This window comes from Herpailurus yagouaroundi, unplaced genomic scaffold, assembly GCF_014898765.1.
Source record: "Herpailurus yagouaroundi ecotype Mexico unplaced genomic scaffold, PumYag 166, whole genome shotgun sequence".
NCBI lineage: Eukaryota > Metazoa > Chordata > Mammalia > Carnivora > Felidae > Herpailurus > Herpailurus yagouaroundi.
The window spans coordinates 13,496,493-13,504,283 of record NW_024412407.1 but is presented as its reverse complement, the minus strand read 5'-3'; the positions used below and the strand labels follow the sequence as shown (position 1 = coordinate 13,504,283).

The window sequence follows — 7,791 nt, the reverse complement described above, 5'->3', positions numbered from 1 at the left end:
TAGTTATATTATCCCTTTACCTGTTGATATGTGTTGCACAAAATTTCTGTATTTGTTGTTTTGTTGTTTTTTAATTTGATAACTTTCACTATGTCTTTTATGGAAATTATTCTATTGTCTATCAGACAATTTTGACAAATTTTACTTTCCTAATGATTTATTAATTATCAATTTTATCTGTTTTCCATATTTATGCAAGTGTGAAAAATTGGTTTCTGATTATCTTATATTACATATGTATATATAATATAATATACATGTTAATATAATATACATGTATAATGTAATATACATTTCTTCCTATCAATAATTATGTCTCCCATGTAATTTCTTCTTCTTTTTAAAACATATTCATTTAGCTAGTATTTTGTCTATTTTGTTGATTTTTTTAAGAGTAGGTAGGAGTTGGATTTAATTTAATAGACTCTTTTCTGTTCCCTACGTAATTAATCTTCATTATGCTTATTTTGGCTTATTTTTGTTTGAATTTTTTAAGTTGGGAATTTAATTTATTTAATTTTTATCTATCTTTCTATTGCTATGGAGTGAGAATCAGCATTTTTTTGTAAAGGTCTTATAAATATTATAAATTGTAGGTTTTGTGAGCTATATAATCTCTGTCACAACTATCCAACTCTGTAGTTGTAGTGAAAAGCAGCCATAAGATATGCATAAATAAATAAACTTGGCTGTTGTTGCAAGTCATACAAAACAGGCATTGAGCTAGACCTGCCCCGGGGACTTTAGTTTTCTGACCCGTGATATAGATGTTTAAGACTGAATTTTCTCCTGATCATTACTTTAAATATATGCCACAGATTCTACTATGTATTGTTTTTTCTTTTTTCAGAGATTTTGTTACTTTTGGTTGTATTTCCTCTTCCACCCAAGAGTTATTGAAGAGAGGGTTTTTTTTTTTTATTTCCATGTGAAATTTCTTTTAATTTCAAGTTGTTTTGCATTGTGATCAGAGTGTTGTTGTAATTGATTCTGATATGGAAATTACTGATGCTTCCTTTGTGATCTCTTATATGGTTTATTTTTGTGAATATTCCACATGCATTTGAATTTTTTTTAAATGTTTATTTACTCTTGAGACAGAGACAGAGCATGAACAGGGGAGGGGCAGAGAGAGACACACATACAGAATCTGAAACAGGTTCCAGGCTCTGAACTGTCAGCACAGAGCCTGACGCGGGGCTCAAACTCACAAACCATCAGATCATGACCTGAGCCGAAGTTGGATGCTTAACCGACTGAGCCATCCAGGTGCCCCATTCCACATGCATTTGAGAAGAAAACATATTCCTGTGTGGTGTTTGATATATCCCTATAAATTCTATGTTGTAGATTATGTTATTTAGATTTTCTCTGGTCCAAGTTTTAAATTTTGATTTGCCTTGAACCAAAAATAATGTGTTAAAGTCTCTTGGTTTTAATGTTTCTATTTCATCTTGTACCTTTTGTGATTTGTGTTCACTAAATGCTTACTGTATTATTTGGGACATAGCTATAACTTTTATTTCCTCATTGTGAATTGTGGCTTCTAGCATTTTAAAATGCCCTTTTTTTGTTCTCATGTAATGTTTTTTGGCTTGAATTTTACTTTGATAACAGAAACACAAACCCTGCTTCCTTATTGTTCCCATTTGCCTAGTATGTCTTTGCCCTGGCCTTAATGGTCCACACTTTTAAGGTACCATTTTAAGTGTGCGTCTTGTACACAGCAGAGAGTTGGGTTTGCTCTATGAGCCAACTGGAAAATCTTTTCCTTTAGTACATAAGTGAAGCCTGTTCATATTTATTGTTATGATTAATATGTCGCTTTTATAATAGTATTTTATGATTGCTGTGTCTAGTGTATTGTATTTACTGTACCTCTTTCTGTATTTATTGAGTCTTCCTTCCTTTGTTTAACATTTCTTTTGATATGGAGGGAGTTTTGTCTTATGTTTTATTCATGTATACCCATTCATGTATACCCTTTATAATGCCTTTAATCACCTTATTTCCTACTTAATATTTCCCTCTGCTGTTTGTGAAATGTAAATGGTATTCTTTGCCTGCTGTCTATTACATTTACACCAGTCAATGCTCTTATTCCACTTTTTCCTCTCTAGTTTCTCCTTCTGTTCATTAGTTGCATTCCTTCTATTTTGTCAGAATAGATGATGTTTACATACTATTTTCCCTCACGTACCTAAACCTACACTGAACCCTGCATTAGTTCTGCACTTAAGTATATTAAGTGCTCATCTTTTCTCCTTTTGGGGAAACTTCCTAGTCATGTTTATTCTCCAGTAAGCTCATCTTATAGAAGCCACATGAAGAGCTCATGGTTACACTGTAACTTGAGTTCCTTCTGATTCAAAGTTGGGTCTTTTTATAGGCTTGATACTTGAAGGATTGTTTGGTTAGATATAACATCCGTGGCTCACACTTTTAGATTTTTTAAAATGCTGCTGCACTGCAGCCTTGCTTTTGAAAAGTCTGGCACCAGTGTATTTTTTTTTATTTTTATAATTTAATGTTTTTGTCCAGGAATCCTGATGATTTTGTTTTTGTTTTTAGAGACTAATGGTTTTACTAAGATACTTTTGAGAATTTATTGTTCTGGGTCCATTTTCCCAGGTACACAAGGGGGCCTTTCAGTATGCAAATTTAGTTGTGTTTTGAAAGCTTTGTTAGATTACAGTTTTAAACATTACTGCTGTTAGATTGCTTTTCTTTTCTTCTGAAACTCTAGTTGTATGCACGCTGGGCCTTCTTAGATTGCCTTCTGTTTCATTTACCATCTCCTTAATCATTTTTATTTCTTCACCTCATTTTATTTTCTTGATTGTTTTTCTTCCTTTCTTCAATGGGCCTTATTAAATTTTCATGTGAATTTATTATCCTTGAGCACTTTGTAATTTATTATTTTTTAAAAAAAATGGCTTATCTCTTTGTTAAATTCCTTTTTTGAGCTAACTAAGCTCTTGTTTTCCTTCTGTGAGAATTTTGTTGTTGTTATTTGGGAAACCATTTCTGTTTTTAATTTTTAAATTTTTGATCCTTATTTTTTTTAAAAAATACCTTTAAATTCTCATTTAAGGACTTAAAATTCAGATTCAAGTGTTGTGTTGCAGTTTTCTCCAGTTGTGTGTACGTGTGTGTGTGTGTGTGTGTGTGTGTATTTGAGGAGAATTTTCTCGACTGAAATCTTTGATTCACAGTTTGTATTTTTTTCTTTCAATAGCTATGTATGAAATTTTACTTTTCTCTATTTCTGAACATCCAATGGACAAGATGCCTGAATTAAAAGTTACCTCTTTCAGTGTATCAAAATCTTATTAAAGGATACTATTGTCACATGTGGCTTTCTACGCCTTTCTGTTGCTCTGATGTTTTGGGAGTAAGTCGTGAAGAAATTGACATTCAGGCAATCACTGTTATCCTCCATACATGAAGTTTTACCTATACAGGTGTTTCCAAATTGAAACTATATTAGAAAATACATAGCTAAGTCTCCATATGTACTGTCCTAAGTGAGACAAGCCTCCCAGGTTTACATTCTTCTGAAAATTTCCATTTCTTTGTAGCATGCCAATATCGTTTTATTCTCCTAGGAACGCATCTTTCTCTGAAAAGGTTAGTATGTTTCAAGAAAATTCTTTTAAATGTGTACTTATTTTTGAGAGAGAGGGAGAGAGAGAGCCAGTGGGGGAGGGGCGGAGAAAGAGGGAGCCAGAGGATCTGAAGTGGGTTCTGTGCTGACAGCAGAGAGCCTGACACAGGGCTCGAATTCATGAACCGCAAGATCATGACCTGAGCAGAAGCTGGATGCTTAAGAAACTGAGCCACCCAGGTGCCCCTCAAGAAATGTTTTTTATAAATTGATAACAGAAATAAATTAACGTTGGTCTCCCTCGACTCAATCTTGTGGTCATGCTGCTAAATCTGGTCTGTTTATGGTTTAATTGAGTAGCTTTCCAGCTTGTCCTTTCTTCCCTTTGGTGTGAAGCTTATGTTTACTCTAACTTTAGGGAAATTTAGTCTGTGTAGGGGCCTGAAAGTTTGGATACATATCCAGAAATTATGGGGCTCTTTCAATTATTTGAAGGGATTAGGAAATGACCACCACTAGGAAGTGAAACACCGGAGTTGTTTCATAGAAAAATGTCAGAAAGATTTTCTTCGATGTACTGTATCAATGGGGTACTGATTCTCAGGAGCCCACCAACTTCCCAAGAAGTAAAACCAGGCAGCCGGCTCTGGAGAGTCCAGATGTACAACTCTACAAGACATTGTATCCAGAGGGAGCTGTCGGTCTGGACTCTGTGAGTGCTCACCAACAGTGTTCACTGATCATTTGTATGGCTTGTCATAGGGGTGCCTGAGTGGCTCATTCGGTTGAGCATCCGACTTCGGCTTAGATAGTGATCTCGCGGTTTGCGGGTTCCAGCCCCACATTGGGCTCTGTACTGACGGCTCAGAGCCTGGAGCCTGCTTTGGATTCTGTGTCTCCTGCTCTTTCTGCCCCTCCCCCATTCATGCTTTGTCTATCAAAAATAAATAAAATGTTAAAAAAATGTATATGGCCTGTCATGGATATTAAAAAAAAAGAATCACGTGTCACAATTTTTATTAATTAGTATAAAATATCTGTTGAGCACATACCATGTGCCATGGACCATGTTAGCACTGGGAAGATAGTAGTGAATAAGACAGCCAACGTTCTTGTCCTCATGGAGCCTACATTCTACAGGGAGAGAAAGAAGATACACAGACAAACATTTAAATACCAAATATTATTTCTCACAGTGAAGTGCTATGAAGGAAAAAATAATAGTGTGATATGACAGAGAATCTGAATTAGGGGATACATGTTGGGAGTGTTACAGGAGTCTTTTGTGAGAGGTGACACTTAAGATTAGACTTGAAAAACCATAGAAAGCCAATCATATGGAGAACCAGGAGAGGAGTATTGGAAAAAAAAGCAGGGATCATTTCTATAGTTTGTTACTAGAGAAGTTTCTCTGAATGTAGAGTACCTGAAACCATGGGGGGGGGGGTGCAGTGTTCTCTCCTGAGCATGAAGTTGGCTGTAGGTGTTGTTCCTGCCACCGTCTATTGCCATTGATGATTGTTCTTGTCCTCCGTGGGAATAAGAGGGAGAGGATGCAGTCTGGGTGGAAAAGAAAGAAAGAAAGGAACAACAAACTGAGTTTGGTTTGAGATGAGGCCAGAGAAATAGGGAGGAACCAGACCATTTATAATGGGAAAGTTGGACATTCACACTCTAATGCAAGGTCTCTGCAAAGTATCTGATGGGCACGTGATCTAAACTGATTCCTGTTTTTATTATTTTTTTCAACGTTTATTTATTTTTGGGACAGAGAGAGACAGAGCATGAACGGGGGAGGGGCAGAGAGAGAGGGAGACACAGAATCGGAAACAGGCTCCAGGCTCCGAGCCATCAGCCCAGAGCCCGACGCGAGGCTCGAACTCACGGACCGGGAGATCGTGACCTGGCTGAAGTCGGACGCTTAACCGACTGCGCCACCCAGGCGCCCCTGATTCCTGTTTTTAAATGATTACTCTGGATGATTTGACAAATAGCTGGGAATGGAAGGTGAGAGACCAATGATCAGGTTACTGCACTAGTCGTAGAAGAAGGGAATGGTAGCTTCAGAGTGGCAGCACTGTGATACATTAGAATATGATCCAGAGGATGGTTAATGGATATTAATCAATAGAGAGGCACCTTGGTGGCTCAGTTGGTTTAGTGTCAAACTTTGGCTCACGTCATGATCTCATGATTCCTGAGTTCGTGTCAGGCTATGTGCTGTCAGTGCAGAGCCTGCTTTGGATCCTCTGTCCCCCTCTCACTCTGCCCCTCTCCCACTTGGATTCTCTCAAAAATAAGTAAACATTTTTTTTAAAAAAGAAGTTATTGGGGCGCCTGGGTGGCGCAGTCGGTTGAGCGTCTGACTTCAGCCAGGTCATGATCTCGCGGTCCGTGAGTTCGAGCCCCGCGTCGGGCTCTGGGCTGATGGCTCAGAGCCTGGAGCCTGTTTCCGATTCTGTGTCTCCCTCTCTCTCTGCCCCTCCCCCATTCATGCTCTGTCTCTCTCTGTCCCAAAAATGAATAAACGTTGGGAAAAAAAATAAAAAAAATAAAAAAGAAGTTATTAAATAAGTTAAATCAGTTAGTGAGGGAAAGGGGAGAATGGAGGATGACTTCTACATTTTGGAACTGATCGTCTGATTGAATATTGGGAAAAGAATCTAAACAAATTGGCATTTAATGTTGCAGCATTTGTTGCTGATACACTGTAGCGTGGTCACAGAAGGAGAAAGGAGGAATGAGAAAAAGCTAAACAGGGGATCAGTGGGAAGTTTCCATCTTCTTCTGTTGCACCTGCTCACATTTACAGTTGAATTTCACCATGTCGTCAGGATTCAGCTGATGGCCCAGGGACAGTTGCTACTGCTGTAACATGCCCAGTCACGTCATCACCAAGTCTTCTCTGAGAAGTAACAGGTAAGATGAGGCTTGAAAAATCATAGAAGTCTCATCACAGAAGAACCAAGAGAAGAACCTTTTAGAAAAAAGGAACAGCACTGAGTTTGGCATTCGAGGTCAATCAAGGCCAATGTGGGCTGGGGCATAGTGAGCAAAGAGCTGAGTGGTTTGAGGTAAAGTCAGAGAGGTAGGCAGGAGCCAGACCATTTGTAATGGAAAAAGAGTTGGACATTCAAAATTGCAATGCGAGGCCATTATGGAATTTTAAATGTGGGGAGGACTATGACAGGAGGGGACTCAGATTGACAGGCCATCCCAGAATGGAGTAATCCTGTGTCCACAACCTTGGATTTTCCTTTCAATTCTGTTGACCTCTGCAAACATCCTCTCCAAAGAATTGTGCAACACATGAAAAACTCCAGGCTTTCCTATCATTTTCAAGCCTACACTCTAAATGAACCACTCTTTTTCCTTTTGTAGACAACCTGCCCTATGTCCTATTTCTTTGAGTTCATTCTAGAAATTTGCTGCTCAACAGAGGACTTCTTGGGAGTATAAGAACTACCCACTTAGGGGTGCCTGGATGGCTCAGTCCGTTGAGCGTCCGACTTCGGTTCAGGTCATGATCTCGCGGTCTGGGAGTTCGAGCCCCGCGTCGGGCTCTGTGCTGCTGACAGCTCAGGGCCTAGAGCCTGCTTCAGAGTCTGTGCTTCCCTCTCTCTCTGCCCCTCCCCCACTCATGCTCTGTCTCTCTCTGTCAAAAATAAATAAACATTAAAAAAATAAAAAAAAAAAAAAGAACTACCCACTTAACCTAGAATGACTAATAAAGTTGTAAACAGCAGTAACAGCATAGAAAATATTCAGGCATTCAGGTCAACTGGAAAGGGGGGGGGTGAGCAGTTCCTAGTCATGTATACATGATTGACATAAATTTTAAAAAATATATATCAACTTTCTTCAGGTAGGCAACCAGCTGGAGAGGAATCCAGTCTTTGAGCCAATTTTATTGCAATGTCAAATGGTACAGATTTTTGGAAAAATGAATGACTATGTCCACATAAAGGCTAAAGTAAAATTTCTTTTAAGTAGTGCTTCCAATTTGATAATTGGATAGCAGCAGAAAGCTCAGACTTATTGGCAGTAGGTAATACTTCATTCTTAAACTGTACTCTGTTTTCCTTATGTGCTATTTGTGCTGCATGTTCCTCCTACTATTACTGAACACCCAAAGGAAGGGCAGGACTAATGGAATGGCATTTCTGACCCATTTTCTTCAGAAA

At 38.4% G+C, this 7,791-nt stretch overlaps 1 non-coding gene across 1 annotated transcript; it reads left to right on the top strand.

The window, feature by feature from the left end:
- The first annotated feature begins 4,967 nt into the window (after positions 1-4,967).
- LOC121039107 (small nucleolar RNA U3) lies at positions 4,968-5,176 on the top strand. The gene has a single exon (XR_005794625.1). It is a non-coding gene; the product is annotated as a small nucleolar RNA U3 (small nucleolar RNA).
- Positions 5,177-7,791: the final 2,615 nt, after the last annotated feature.